Source organism: Myotis brandtii, unplaced genomic scaffold (assembly GCF_000412655.1).
Source record: "Myotis brandtii unplaced genomic scaffold, ASM41265v1 scaffold8, whole genome shotgun sequence".
Taxonomy (NCBI): Eukaryota; Metazoa; Chordata; class Mammalia; order Chiroptera; family Vespertilionidae; genus Myotis; species Myotis brandtii.
Window position 1 is genome coordinate 1,218,613 of NW_005371219.1, and position 16,808 is coordinate 1,235,420.

Here is a 16,808-nt window from a genome sequence, read left to right on the forward strand (position 1 = left end):
GGCTCATCGCTGGTGGTGCAGGGTTTGATGTTACGGGCAGGAGTCCATGCGGGATTTTTCTCACCTTCTGGAAAAACACAAGCAAACCCTCTCCCTTGGGTTAAGAGTGGCTCGGGGCCCTTCCAAGCCCTGGTTAGTGGATCTCTCCACCGGACCAGGGGGAGAGGTGTTGGTACGTCCCTGAGGCCTCCCCAATGTTTGAAAATGGGAGGAAGACCGTCGGGGGCAAAATGAAAATAATTGAGAGTTAATAAGGCCTGTTGTAATAGTTGTTGGGGCGTGCCAGTATTTCCCCCTTCTTTTTCTTTTTGAATCTGGGTTTTTAGTTCTTTGTTCTGTCGTTCTACTATGGCTTGTCCTTGTGGGTTATATGGTATGCCAGTAACGTGCTTGATGTTATGTTTTGTGAGGAATTGCTGAAATTGCTGGTTTAACTTCTTATTTGTATTGAATCTTAATTCTTGCTGTTTTTTTGAATATTCTGGTTTAGCTTAAGAACTGTCTAGCTACCCTGTTCTGCCAGGCTTGGAGATTGAAACCTTATTTTCTTTTAATATTTCTCTTTTCCTTCTCATTACATACACAACCTTTACAAATTTTATACTTTTAAATTAGCCTTCAAACCTTCTATGTCCTTTAAAAATGTATAACCATGCCTTAGATCTTCTATTAAGTATTTCTCTTACTTTCAAGAAAGTATACATACTAAGAGCTGGCGAATTAAAACACATTTAGCAATCAATGTTTCAGTATTGTATGCTATTTTAAAATATTTAGATGTTTATTATTTAACCCAGCAATGCTTCATTTTGGAAAATTATGTATAGGTATATGAGGTTGGAGAAAATGCAGGGGAGGGAGGGAGCAGGTCGCGCAGCCTGTTCCCAATTTAATTTAACTAGAACTTTAAACTTTTAGCTGGCAAGTTAAACATTCAGCATTTCTTTAGATTAATAAAAGTAGGTGCTTCCTTTCTTGTGTAATTTTAATAAGTATATTTTAGTCTAATTTAGTATTGGAAGGGTTAAAGAGAAGAAAACTGGACAGAGATAAGTTTGTCTGCTAGAGGCTAGGGTCCTCGCATATCTTAGATAAGCAAAAATTAACAAAGAACTTTCTCTCCCTGCTCTCCATGGCAACAGCCCCCCCCCTTTTTTTTTTCTTTGCATTAACCATTTGGATATTGGGGATATTGTTGCAGATTTGGTGGCATTTGCTGCAGCTGTGGGGTTAACATTCACAGGAAAGAGTCCAGGGGTCTCTAGCCCTAAAAACTTCTTTGCTCTATCTCTCTGGCTACACAAGGATTGATATATTCCCGTCCATGGATTATCATCGGTGTCTCCCAGGAAAGGGTTACTTGGGGGCCGCTGGGCAGTTAAACTTTTTGTTCGCTCTGCTAGGGGAGCAAGGGAGTGACTCCAGCAGGAAGCCTCCTGGTGAGATTTCCCTGCTTTCTCCTTGCTAGGGGTTTTTTCTGTCTCAGTTTCAGCCTTCCTTGAGCTTTGAAAAACTACTTTTGGCTTGTTGAAAACAGCCCAGGAATCTGCAGAGGCAGAGGGCTCTGGAGGGGAATAGGGAGATAAAGGGTCTTCTGTTCCCCTGTCCGCACCACTGGTGGCAGAGAGTCAGGGGTTAAATACTATTAGGATATCCTAAAGCTTTTGTAGCTCCTTTTCTGTTCCCTTTACTCGCCTGCTCTGTAACAGCGCATGGAGTGCCCGAGCCTGAGGGGCTCGGGCTGAGGGGGGAAGGGTTGCCATTGTTACAGAGGGGCACTCACCCGACCTGACTTTCTTGCCTGCTGACTTTCTTTCCGGGGTCCCTGTTCGGGCGCCAGAATGCAGCAGGGGGTCCCGCGGGGGTGAGGCTGACGGAGTCCTAACAAAGCATGCCCAACTCCGGAGACCGGTTCAGTGACGCAGATCCAAGTTTATTGTGTGTGTGCAGCAACATATATAACATTCCAGACCAATCAGAAGTTTACAACATTCATAGGGCAACCAATAGTAGGAAAGATCAGGGTACTATGTAGGGGCTCTAGGGGGTCAGCTCAGGCGGGCGATGCCACTTCCTGGTGTGCCGAGGAAGCTTGTGCAGGCGGAGCGTGCTCACGCCATTGCATCTGCCGCAGCACTGAGATAAATCTCCTGAGCTCTCCCTACAGGGCTTAGGTGGCAGTAGGTCAGCAGTATTAGTTAAATAGGATACCAGTGCTCTTATTGCATGGACACCCTGTCTTTTATTTAATTATTCATTCCCATGCCTCTAAGTTATTCTGTCTAGAAATATCTGCATGTGACTATTTTTAGTCATGATTTCTCAATGGCTCCAGCCTCTGAGATATATAGAAATGGTGCCTTACATAGCTCATTACCCAAGGGTTGGCGTGCATGTATTTATTTCCCTCATATGTAGTTCACCTGACTGCATTGTTTATCCACATGCCTAGTTTCAAAGGGATTCATTTGACATAGAGAGCCATAAACCACTGCATGCTAATTTCTTGTACTACCTCCCAAGGGCTTTGCAACTGCCTATTTACAGCAGGCTCTTTGCTTAATAGTTTAGCAAAAACGGAAACCTAGTCACAACAAAAGAAGGGATACTTAATCTTAGACTTGAAAGTGTACACTTAATTTGGATAAAAAGGAATGTTAATGAGGTCACAGGAAAGCTGAGTTTCCCTGTTCCTGAGCCATAAGTGGGACACTTACCTAGTGTTAGATGGCTCACAAATGCAGACCCTTGATCAAAGGGGACTTTTTAACACACTTGTAAATTAAAAAGTTATAAAAATCTTGGATAGAAGATAATTCAATAAATATTTAATGAGTGCATAATATTTCCCAGGCATTGCTGTAGGAGATGGAGATACAGAACAGTGAGCAAAACAAAGTTTTAGCTTTCAAAGTTTTACATGCTAGATGGAAGAGACTGCCATGGTGTACATACATACATACATACATACATACATACATAAAAAGGGTAAGGGGAATGGAGAGTGATGAAGACTTCATGAATGCTATTTTATATTAGAGCAGGGAAGGCCTCCTCAGTAAGGCAATATTTTAGGGACGATCTGAAGCACAGGAATGTGCTGGGTAGCAAGAACTGAGGTCATGGGTTGAAGGCTGTTTGTGGTGTTGGGAGAAGAGCAAGGAGGCTGATGTGACTGGAGCAAAGTCAGAGAAGAAGGGGGTGCCAGAGGGGATATCAGAGCAATAGCAGGGCCCAGGTCATATAGAGCCTGTAGGTTTTGCTCAAGACTTTGGATTTTGCTCTGAGTGAAATGAGGGGTCATTGGAGTGTTATTAGCATAGACGAGGCATTTGATTTTCATTTTAAAATAATCATTTTGACCAGTATGGAGAGAAGAGACTATGGAGGACAAGGGTGGAAGCATGAGGCTGTTGCAATAATTCAAGGAGATGTTGGATGATGTTGTCTAGGGTAATATTGGTCGTGATGTGTAGGAGATAAAAGGTGACTTGATTATGGATCTATTTTAAAGTCATCGGAATTAGAGTGCAGGGTTTTTGTCTGCTTTATTCTTTCTGTATCTGCAGCTTCCTGAATACTACTCGACACATGGCAGGTACTTAGTACGTATTTTTAAAAATATTGAGTGAAGGTATTGGCTGGTGGGTTAGATGTGGGGAGTGAGAGAAAAAATAGAGTCAAAGATGGCTCCAAGTTTGGGACCTGAACACCAGAAAGCAGAGATGACACTTGAGATGGTAAAACCTTTGGAAGAACAAATTCTGGGTTGGGAATTGAGAGTTTGGTCTTGGCCATGGTATATAGGTGGGTGGATAAAAAGTCTGGAGTTCAAGACACAAGTGGTGAACATCTCAGAGCCAATAAAATACAGACAGTATGTAAAACCATAAGACTGGATGATTTCAGCTAGTAATGTAGATAAAGAAGAGAGCCGGGATCCCTGAGGACACCACCATATCATGGTATCAAGGATGATGGAAAAATCACAAAAGATGTCTGAGAAAGAAAGAGTAACCAAAGAAGGAGAAGGAGAAGCAGAGAGTGATGGCCCAGCAAGAAGGGAAGAGAATGTGTTGATGAGGAGGGCTTCTCCGTGTGCCAAGGCAATGAGAGGTCCAGTGAGGTGAGAACTCAGAGCTGACCAATGGACTAATTGTGGGAAGAGTACTATTATCCTCATGACAGAGAATGGGAGAAGTACAAGTAGAAGAATTGAATATGAAGAGCTTGCGTAAATTATCCTTCTGTAAATGGAGGGAGGACAAGGTGGTAGCTGGAGGGGAGTGTGGGGTCAAGGGAACAGTCCAGTAGTGAGAGAAAAAAAAAAGAATGATTTAAGAGCGAGCTACATAAAATTCAAGGTCAGCTGACAACACAATATTTCACCAGTAATAGAAAGTAAGCATTGAATTAATAATTCTTTGAATCTTACACTTCTTTTTTCTGTACTTATGTTCTTACTGAAACAAACTTTGAATACATTTGAGGATTGGGTCCCTCCCACCAGCAGTACCTCTAATTCTAAAGTGTGTTCTTGCCTATGCAACACCTTAAAAAAACAGCATTATGGTACCCCTCTTCTCCTGCCCTCTCTTCTTTCTCCCTCTTCCTCTTCATTCCTCTGTAGGTCAGAACTGAATAATCCAGCTGAGTTCATTTGATGTGGACATCGGTCTCTAGTGTTTCGCTCATTCTTGCTTCAGCTCCCCCGTGTCTCTGGATCAGCTCCGTCCTGTGTCTGGGCTTCTTCTCCAAAACCCCCTCCAGGTCCTTTCCCTTAAAGAGGCTGAGGAGGCTTTCTCTTATTCCCACTCCTTGACAGAAAGAAACCTCATAATTATCACCAGAATCTAAAGCCTGGGTGGTGGCTATATTGTTACATAGTTTTACAGAACCTGGTATGAAGGCTGAGTTATTTAAAGCCAAGTAAATTGCCATTAATTTTTTTTAAACATCATGCCATTATTATTTCTGAAACACTGTCAGCAGGCACTTAAGCATATTAATTGGAATGGTATTATAAAATACACGTATCATGCAAAAATAGCAATAAACGTTAGGATATTGGGAAAATTAAAATCTAATGAGAAAGCATCTCATCTTCAATTTATTTCGCTGAATTTTACCTCGTGGAAGACACTACGTGGGGTTGTGTGAAATACATAACTGAATAGGAAATAGTTCTCATGATTAAAAAAAGAAAAACAAGAATCAAGATTGCAATTTCTTATAGCTACCCACAATACACACAAACACACACATTCACACAAGCCCCATATTACTTATTCTACAAACACATCAAGCACTTTCATATCTAGGCTTTCTGCACAGCCATTCCAACTCCCTAAGGCAGCCTTCCTCCAATTCTCTGCTTTTGAAATGCTATTCATCCTTCACGATTTGATTTGGCTTCCTGGGGACTTATGGATCTCTACAATAAGAATTAACTCCTTCTTCATGCATTTTGCAAGGGGACCATTTTCCTGCTGATATGTACTTGTCTGTTCATCCCATCAGACTGGGAATACTTTGAAGAGAGGCATTATCTTTTATCCTTCCTCGAATCCCATCAGTGTCTAGCCAGTGCCTTGCCCATGGTAAGAATGCAAATATATTTTTGTGGAACTAAATTGTTTCACAGAGCATCAGCCTGAGAAAGCTCAAACAAGGACCAAAAGCCTATGAAATTATTGGAGTCCTGATAACACTGGCTATCATTTATTGGGTTTAGTCTATGACAGGAACTATGCTAAGAGCTACATATACAATATGTCTAATCCTTACTTAATCCTCCTAAGACCTCTTTGAGATAAACCTTATTAAGCATCTTTTAAAAATGAGAAAACAGAGGCTCATAAAGTTTACCTAGTATCTTGATGAAGATAGCACCATTGCAAGGGGCAGGTCTGAATCTAATTGAGGTCTAACTCAAACTAGATTTGAATCTAGTTTTATCTGACTCTGAGTCCGTGCTTTATCCACTATCCAAGCTGTCCTGGCACCGCCCCACAGCCCCCTGTTCCATCACTGAGAGAGGCAGGAGGAGCTCATCACTGATTGAGTGCTGCCCTGTGCTGGGCATGATGCTACTGCTCAACATGCTTTATTTCATTAGATGTTCACACAACTTCCATAGTATGGACTTAGAGTGGCTTAAAGAGTATAAGTAAAATTTCCAAAATGCATGACTACAAGAGGCATAGCTGGGATTTCTACCTTGGGCTCTGCTTCTAACCAAGACATTATAATAGGGTTAGACCTCTGGCATAATTAGACACTAAGATCTGGTTATGCCGGAGATTTCATTGCTCATTGAGCACCCTGTGCTTACTGAGATTACTTTTTTACTTTTTCAATCACAGTTTATATTCAACATTATTCTGTATTAGTTTCAGGGGTATAGCAGAGTGGTTAGACAACCAGGTACTTTACGGCGTGGTCCCTCCGATGTTTCCAGTACCCCCCTGGCCCCACACATAGTTATTACAATATTATTGACTATATTCCCTATGCTGTACTTGACATCTCTGTGACTATTCTGTAACTATTAATTTGTATTTTTTATTCACTTTACCCTTTGCACTCAGATCCCTAGCCCCCCATTCTCCCTGGCAACCATCAGTCTGTTCTCTGTATTTTAAAAATTTTAGTTGACCCATAATATTATATTAGTTTCAGGTGTACCACATAGTAATTATATTTTACGTAACTTACAAAGTGATCACCACAGTAAACCTAGTAACCATCTGTCACTGTGCAAAGTTATTACAAGAGTATTGACCATATTTCCTGTGCTGTACATTACACTCCTGTGACTTACTTTATATATAGAAATTTGACCGCTTAATCCCCTTCCCCTTTTCTTTTTGCTCCTGATGGCCCCTCCTCTCCTCTTGTCCCACTTTTCCTCTTCTGAGAGACTGCAATTTTCCAATCCTTACATCTGGAAGTTGTAGCCACTTCTTTTCCACTCCCTTTCCATAGCCCAAGGTTCCCCTTTCCGGAGGCCGGTGTAACTCCCAGGCACTCATGGGTGAACCTCTGGGGGATTCAGCCCAGAGGAGATTGTCCCTCTTGTGCTACTTACTGCTACCTCCTTCTTCCCTAGCCCAAGTCAAAAGGACATGAAACTTGCTCCCCTTTTATTACTCCAAATGTAACTGGACAAGCAATGGGTCCATGCTGCCTGTCACTACTTGAGCCAATTAAGTAGAGACAGGGTGGAATCATGTGAGCGTTTATTCCAATACTGCCTGCAGTATGGGAGAGCAGCAGGTCATCCACAAAAATCTGCTCTGCCCCCCACCATAAGCCAGCTGCTTATATTGGGTAGAAGGACAAAGATTACATGGCGAAGTAGGCAAAGGATTATACCAAATGGGCAGTTTACAGGTAAGGGGGGCTGGAGATTTGCAAAGGCCTGCAGGTATGCAAAGGCTAGGGTCTTCAAAGGCTGGCGGCTTTGGTTTCTGCAACAAAGTTGTTAATCTTTCCATGATAATAGGCACTTCCCTGGTGGGGAGGATGGGCTGAATTTCCAGGTGAGCTCCCAGGTCCCATGTATAACTCCCGGTCAGGTTAGAATGTGCCTTCTTTAATCAGAACAAAATAATCAGTTAACAGAGCATGATTAATATTTCTTAGAGTTATAGCTGGTCCCCAATATTTTATTTCTGCCCCTTTTACCTCTTTTTAAACTGCCCTTCCTGCTCATAGATTTTTCCAATTTTACTCTTGCAAGATTTGTCAAATTGACTTTGCAGCTGCTGATCCTCCCACTGTATGTTTTTTTATGCAGGGGGCAAGTGGGGGAAATTGGGGAGGGGGGAATCGCAGTGTAGAATTATTGCCCTCAACCAACACTAGAAATACCTGCCAATAGCGACCCACACATAGAACAGAATGCAGAAAGCAGGGACTACTTTCGATGCCTCAAATCAGGAAAAGTTGGATGGAGAAGTAAGGGTTTAATCAGGACAACGGGAAAGAAGTAAGATTTCAAACTAGGTGACAGGTAGGGTGGGTAGAGTGAGCCAGAGGTAGTGAGATAATACAGGGGCAGGAAAAGGCATGAGTCACTATTTGCTGGTTATAAAGCTTGTTGACAGAAGGGACAGCTTTTTTGAGTAAAGGCTAAGAGAGAAGTGATTCACCTTGAAGAATGAAGAACACTGAAGCCTAGAGGCCCCTGTTTGAGGAAGCAATCTTTGCATCCTCTCTGGTTTCTAAACAGGGAATTGAAAACATGTTTGACTCAATAACAGCCCACAGTGTCATGAGTGGGAGTTTAAAGAACAAAGCCACCTAGTACACTTTATGCAGCTGATAGTCACTTAATTGGCCGCATTATTAAAGTGTACATGGACAGAGAATCACTAAGGAATCTCCGGATGTGTAAAATATTTCTTACACTGAAAAATAATCGAGATACTTAAATATTAAGACATAGTCAAATCAAAAGGCAAATCAAGTTCTTTCCAAGTGACCACAGTTCAAAGCTTGGGTAAGCCAGCTGCCCAGGGCCCTTCCAGCAGACTGCATCCTCAGAAATTATATTGCTTATAAAATGCCCTTCTTTGACCCATTCATATTCAATTATTTTTTTTTCTGCTTCAGAGACAAACAGTTTGAGCTTTTCTTAAAAAAAAGTGTAATGATTTTCTATATTAGAATTTCTACTTTGAGTTCAATGTGATTCATTTGAAAAGCACCTGTGAAGTGAGGGTTCTTTCTGTCTTCGAAACTACACAGACAACTCCTGCTGTGTGTTTAGGGATCAGCGGCATTTCTCACAACTCCTCCCTCTCACACTCTAAATATCATTTTTTTCTTTCCTCTTGATCTTCTCTGCAGTTGTCTATATTTCAGGTCATTTTTTTCTGTGGCGACGCAGAAATAAAACTCAACATTCTTTGTCCCATTGCTTTCTGTCATTTCTTCCTTTTATTTGTAGTGTTTCCACTGCTTTTCTGATGGTGGTGTGGGGACAGCAGGAATCAGATCTTTCATCTTTGTATCCTCTGTAACTAGAGCAGTGCCTATCACATAGGAGGTCTTCCATAAAACTTACGAATATTTATGAATCTGGAGTGAGACCACTTAGATTGGATTGTCTCCCTGTCATTTACTCACCTTGTGACATGGACAAAGCATTTCACCTTTTCAACTTATTCCCTCATGTATCAAATATAACAATACCTCTGCCCAATTATGATAAATAGGTTGGTTCTGGTCTCGTAGTTTTGTTTTCAAAGGGTCAGAATCTGGAAATTTTGACTAAGGCGTTTTGTGGTATATCATCTTTCAACACTAACACACATTTAAAAAATGTGTAACAAATCTTGAAACCCCTTGATATTTTATCTGACTCAAAATGCCATGACCACATACACTGAACAACCACCCGCTGGTGAGACTTTGTGGTCTTTGGTTACAAGGAAATTCCTTGGTAAATTATGCGTTCCAGGACATTTCTGTCACTGTTCAGCAGGACTGAATTTGCAAAGCGTGCCCTCTTGTGGCCAAACAGTTCCAATCCAACCCACAAACTGTTACACTAGATAATAGAGAACAGTCTACTTGCCCACTTTAAGCCACTAACTGATGGAGGCTGGAATCTACAGCACAACAGTGCAGAGCAGGGCTTATGGAACGAGATGTCAGTTTGTGTCTGGAACCTACCATCTCTTATCTGTGTCATCTAGGGCTAATTCTCTTATCTGTAATGTATGGATAATAAAAATGCCCATATGATAGGGGTGTTCAGTTAAATGTATTAATACCTGTATAGAGCTTAAAATATTATTTGCCACAGAGGCAGTGTTCAAATAAGGTGAACTTACATTATCTACAGTGACTCTGAATGAGTCTGCACAGAATTGCCTTAAAGTGCTCTATACATTAACCAGACAAACAGTGCTAATCCTAAAGCGGCTCCGTGCTTTACCAACTGAACATTTCAAAATATATACGAAACAGATAAAATTAAGTTTAAAAACATGACACAATCTATGTCAAAATGTGCCTTCCAAGCCATATTTCATAAAAGTCTCCATCAAACTATGATGACATTCCCATGAAAACATGGGAATCCGAGTTTTGTAAATATTCATATCTTCTCAAATAATGTCCTTGAATGGTTCAGAGAAAAGTGGCATTTGTTAAATATTCTTTCTCCTATCTTTTCTATTTCCTTCCAAAATTCCCAGGCAATTGAATAAACATTGCAATGACTAGTTTAGACATGAAAATCATATTGCAGATAAAAAAGTAAATAAATGGATTCAAATGGTCTTTGGTGGATTCAAAGATGATATTCAATTTAGTACCAGAATCAGCCATAAATTTGATTACTTTGCATTTTCTAGAAGAGTGTGCCAACTAGCTATGTGAAGAAATAGTTAAAGTGACACCTATGGGGCCACCACACGAAGTCTGCAATATAAAATACAATCTATTAACAGAGAAGAGATTATAATTGTATTTGGCTCGTGACCTCATGAATATTAGATTATCCTGCACAATATAGAAACAGAAGGCAATACAGTGAATTGTCCAAACAGCCTAGAATTTCATTTTTATTTTGCCAAGCTGTTCTACATTTACTGTTGAAAAATGTATGAAATGAATATGGATTAAAATGATAATGTTTAAATAGCAATATGTAACCTATGGTAAAATATTGCAAGATTTAATTTTCTGATATGGTTAAATATTTGATTCATTTATAATTACTTACAATTATATTAATAACAGGGGCACTTTGTGCTTTTGTTCATAATCATATTAGATACTACAGACACAAGAAAAATGAGAGGCTGATTACTTAAACAGAAGGCACACACAAAGCACACTTACACATGCACAGCAAAGAACTTGACAGGGGAGACAGTACTAGGTATTAAATAGCTCCTTAAAGTGAGACTGATTTTTAGTATATTTTATACATTTATAAAATATATTACATATTTATGAATATTATCACTTTGTACAGATGGCAGAGAAGCTGAGAAAATGGAGATTGGAGAGGTTGTGATCTCCTAAGATCACATAAGAAATGGCAGTCAGAAATTGACCTCACCACTTCCACATCCTATGCTCTTTATCTATTCAAAGATCACAAAGTTGGCCAATGCTAAAGCTAAGATGTAAACTTAAGTCTTGGAATGGAGTGTTCATTCAGTATTCACTTACCAAATGTGTACATAAACACTGAGGTTCTTACAGCAAAGAAGACCAAGCCCCTGCTTAGCCTTCCTACTGCAGAGGGGGACACGGAGTACTAAGTGTACATTGTAATGCAGTGCCAAAGTGACTGACATAGCACAGGATGCTATTGCAGAGGGAAAAATTGGGCAGCCATCCTAAGCTTCAGGGAAGTGAAAAGAGAAGGTGATGCTGAAACTGAGAGCTAGACTGTTAGGAGCTAGACAAAGGAAGAGAGAGGAAAGGGGGGAATTCAGAGCAAACACCCAAGATAAAAGAAAGCATAGCATTTTAGGAAAACAGGATGAATTTCTATAATGAGCAGTAGAGTTAGTATGAGTGAGAGTAGCATTATTGAGAAGCAGTAAGTGCCATCTTACAAAGTTTAGATTTCAAATTTAGTTTTTTCGTGGAGCTACTGATGATTTTAAAACAGGGTAGACACATGATTTTAGGCTTCAGACATATCATTCTGAATTCTGGTTAAATATGACCAATTAAACACATGTGTTTACCTGCATTTGCTCCTAAAATTCTGGTAACATGGAAACAGATGAAATTTAAAAGTTAAAAAAACCAAAAGATCAAATAGACCAAGAACAGAGACAAAGGGAAATGAAAATTGGCTACAAATATTTTGAAGATGTAGTATGCAAAGAGTAGCAACAGGAAAGAATTTAAAATATTCTTGCAAGAGAGGAGCCCAGAAGAAACAACATAGTTCATGGTGTAAACATGGAAAAGGTCAGGCACTGGAGAGAGAGTCCCTTGAGGGGAACAGTAGAGTTGAAAGGTAGACTCTGAACTGCTGAAAGTGAGTTTTTGTCACTTTGAAGTTCAATTACTCGATGAGATTCTCTCTGCAATCCTGTACCATAGCTTACTACCCAAACACATGCCTATAGAATACATAAGGCCTATTATCAGGAGAAATTATGCTGGAGAGGATGTCAAGCATGGTGTAATGACGGACAAACTGCCATCCAAAAAAGAGGGTTCGGGGGTGAACGTCTATATGCTGAACACCCAGACTTCTAAGCAACCAGGCTTATCGCTCTCAGAGAGGAGACGGGAAAATTATTTTCTTGAAAAGTAGAGCAGCCAAACAGAAAACCTCTCTCTCTCTCTCTCTCTCTCTCTCTCTCTCTCTCTCCCTCCCTCCTCTCTCCCCTCTCTCTCTCAGCAACCATTAGGACTGGTCAACTGAATGATCGGTCAACCAGTTGCTATGATGTGCCCTGACCACCAGGGGGTAGATGCTCAACACAGGAGCTGCCCCCTGGTGGTCAGTGTGCTCCCATAGCCAACCTCCTGTGGCCAGCCAACCTCCGTGGTCCCTCTCCCAGGCCAGCTGGCCCTGATCAGCCCCAATCAGGACTGGGCAAGATGAGCCCTGATGGTCCCAATCGCCAGCTAGGCCAAGGGACCTCCACCCGTGTCTGAATTCGTGCACTGGGCCTCTAGTATTGACATAAGAAGAGCAACAAAGTAGCTGGATCTCCCATCCAACTATTTGGCTGTAAAACCTACCAGTCAGTAATCCCTACCTATGCTCACAGAATTCCATCTAAGGAGGGTGTCTCACTCTTGAATCAGTGAAATATCATTAGACACTTAAATATAGCCTCTGTTATGTAAGACAGAAACATAGTAAAGAAAAAAAAAAACTCCAAGAAAATATAGAAAGCAGGACAAACATGTTTTAAAGAGAAAAAGAAGTTTATTATTCAGATAGATATGAGAAAAAACATTGTTTTGTTTAAAAGAAGCGGTGCTTTTAGAAAAAAAAGAACAAATAAGAGTTCTTGGAAATAAAAAAGATGACTGTAAGAGAAGTACAACAGAAAATCTTTCAGAAAGAAGAACCTCCCACAAGCAATAATATAAGATAACATAAGTGTGATAAATTACTTTTCAGAAAATATTTTCTCCTTTTCCCCACTGAGCAGAGGCCATTTTTTCACTCTATTGATGCTGGGCTAGGACAACAAGGCCAAAAACATGTGTGCAGAAGTGATCATGCATTCCTTCCAAACCAAAGTCTTAACAGGCACATTTCTTGAACATCTGCCATTTGAGAAGCTGCTGGTCCAAGGAAGATGAGAAAAACAAGAGGCAGATGACCCTCTTCTGCGAAGTCCAGCCAAACCTTGCAGAGCCCTAGCCCACTTCAGACTGGGGAGCACTAAATGCTTGTTTCTGTGTAACACTGAGCTCCAGAGAAGTTTGTTGACTGATATAAGACAAAGTAAATACAAATCAATACCAAAAAAAGACTCAATCTAAAAATTTAAACAACCAGATAATAGAAGTTTCACAAGAGAAAAACCAAGATAAATAAGGGGATAATATAGAAAGTAAGTAATACAAGTAAAATTGTCAGAATTGAGTGATCTAAATTTCCATATTAAAAGAGCCCAATGAGCTGAAACCGGTTTGGCTCAGTGGATAGAGCATCAGCCTGCGGACTGAAGGGTCCCAGGTTCGATTCCGGTCAAGGGCATGTACCTGGGCTGCGGGCACATCCCCAGTAGGAGATGTGCAGGAGGCGGCGGATCGATGTTTCTCTCTCATCGATGTTTCTAACTCTCTCTATCTCTCTCCTTTCCTCTCTGTAAAAAATCAATAAAATATATATTTAAAAAAACAAAACAAAACAAAAAAATAAATACAATAAAATAAAAGAGCCCAATGAATCAAAAAAGATCCACACTGACGCAGATCTTTTGAAATTTCAGACCATCAGAAATAAAGAGAAGGAAAAAACATTCAGACAAAATAAACACATATGGAAAAGTGTCAATCAGAATGGCATTGGACTTAACAGAACAGTGCTGAAAGAAAGAATTCAATTAAACAAATGCTGTTGAAATTAAAATCGAAAGGGTCAAAATTCTAATCTAGAATTATGTAACTATTCAAATATTAAATAAAATGTGATGGTAGGGTAATGGTATTTTCAAGCCTATAAGGACTCAAAAACATTTACTTTCAAAGCACATTTTATGAGAAAGTTAGTAAAGAATATGCTCAGTAAGATGAGGTAGACTTGGAATCCACGGTGTCAAAGCTCCAACATATTAGAGAAGTGGGAAAGAATCCAGAATAAGGGCAAAGGAAAGTTCCAAAACAAGGCTGTGCAGCCAGCTTAAGAATTTCCAATCCAAATTAGGAAAATACAATGAACGATATTCCAGGAGGAATAGCTTCATAAGAAATAATGGAACTAATAGTTTAACTGATAAAATTTTGACTATCTTATCAGAGATTTTAGAGGTCTTTTTGAGTTTGGAGAAAATTTCTGAATAAGGACATAACACAAAAAGCAGAAAAAGTGAAGTGAGACATCATTTACAGGAAGAAACAAGAACCCTTTGAAAGACTGGGATTCTCATCAGGTACGTTTGCACGCATGTATTTTTCCTTCATGTTTGAATTATGCTTACTGCATGCCTGAGTTTGGAGTTCTTCGGAAGCTGATGTGAAGATAATGTGTGAAGTAGTTCATTTGGGAAGTAAAGGAAACCCTGGCAGAGGAAAGGGGAGGGGAGAGGAAGGAAAAGTGGGAACTATTACATTCTAATCTAAACTCTTGCCAACCAAAGCATTCACATCACCTCGGAACTTATTTGAAATTCTACATCTCAGGCCCCACCCCACCCATCAGAATCAGAATCCGTGATTTTATGAGATCCTAGATGATTCATGTGAACTTTTAAGTTTGAGAAGCAAGCACTGATCCAAACCATGTGCTCCTAGACCAGCGGTTCTCAACCTATGGGTCGCAACTCCTTTGGGGGTTGAACGACCCTTTCACAGGGGTGGCCTAAGACCATCGGAAAACACATATATAATTACATATTGTTTTTGTGATTAATCACTATGCTTTAATTATGTTCAATTTGTAACAATGAAATTGGGGGTCACCACAACATGAGGAACTGTATTAAAGGGTCGTGGCATTAGGAAGGTTGAGAACCACTGTCTGAGACCCACAGCATCAGCATCACCTGGGAACTTGTTTGAAATGCAAATTACCTGGGTCCACCCAGATCTGCTGAATCAGAACCCCTCTGGGAGGGGGCCTAATAATCTGTCCTAACAAACCCCTGCCACTCAGTTTTGAGGAACACTGGATCCAAGCCATTATCTTGCCTTCACTGGTAGTTGTGACCATTTTTAATTTCAAATCCTTTGTCTCATATCATTTTAGCACAACAATTCTACTTCTAATGTCAGTGGTGCCCCAGGAGGGTTAGAGAAGGAGGAACCTATGGTAATATGTATGTATGGGACAATATGCTGCTCTTATGGCAATAACTGGAGGGTTCCTTCCCCCAAGTGGGAGAACACTGGAAAGGCTCTCTAGTTGGGGGAACATAAAAATCATAGGCTGGTTGGCCATAAAACTTGAGAGATAAATCCATGTTTTTTTTCAATAGCTATTCTAATAAAGGTTTTACTCCCACCTTGACTTTTAAATTTTAAAATGCCTCCAGCTCTGAAAAAAACACTTTTCAGTGGTTGTCAGGTGGAGTGAGGCTAGCTGGATTCATTTAAGAAGACATCGGAGGGCATTAGCTTCCAGTCTTTCTAGATAGTAGGGAGGAGGGCATCCCCCATTCAAGAAAGGTAAGACTTTCTTCTTTCAAATAAAAACCCTCAATACTACCTACTGCTTTTCAATCAATCCCTAGGATTTATCTCAGAGTCTCTACCAGCCGAAGGCTTAAAAGTAAAATACCCATGAGACCCTTCGTCGTCTTCCTCAAACTCACGCCTTCATTTAAACACTAAAGCGTTCTTCATCCTTTATCAAGTTCAGAGCCATCCTGCCCTTCCCTTTCGCCTCACCTAAGGTGGGCCCTCGAGTTCACAGCAGCACCATTTACAACAGCCAAGACTTGAAATCAGCCCAGGAGCCCCTCAGTAGTCGAGAGGATAAAAAAGCTGTGGTACATCTAGATAATGGAATGCTATTCAGCTGTAAAAAAAGAAGGAAATCTCACCTTTTGGGAGATCATGGATAGACATGAAAGGCATTATGCTAAGTGAAATAAGCCAGTCAGAGAAAGACAAATACCATATGATTTCACTTTACATGGAATTGAATGAACAAAATAAATGAACAAACAATAGAAACAGACTCACAGATACAGAGAACAGACAGACAGCTGTCAGAGGGGAGGGGGCCGGGGGCTGGGTGAAATAGTTGAAGGGATTAAGCAAAAACAAAACACACACACACACTAAAAGCATACTCACAGACACAGACAACAGGGGGCCCTCGAGGTAGAGCGAAGTCGATGATCTCCAGGTGTCAGACCCTCTCAGGGCAGACAGAACCGGGGATGGAGGTTTATTCCACTGCTTCCATTACCCTGCCACTCTAATGGACTCCTTCCCTCCCTCTGAAAAGCTTTTCCATATGTCCCTACGTCCCACCCTCCTCGCTCTGACCCAGACTTTCAGGAGCTGGCTCAGTGGCCTCTGCACTTCGTCAGGCTGACCTTGAACCGCCTGGACTCGCCTTGGCATCAGCGAGTGGCCGGTGGATTGGCCACTAGGGGGCGTGCGGGGTCCGGGCCGCCCCGGCGGGT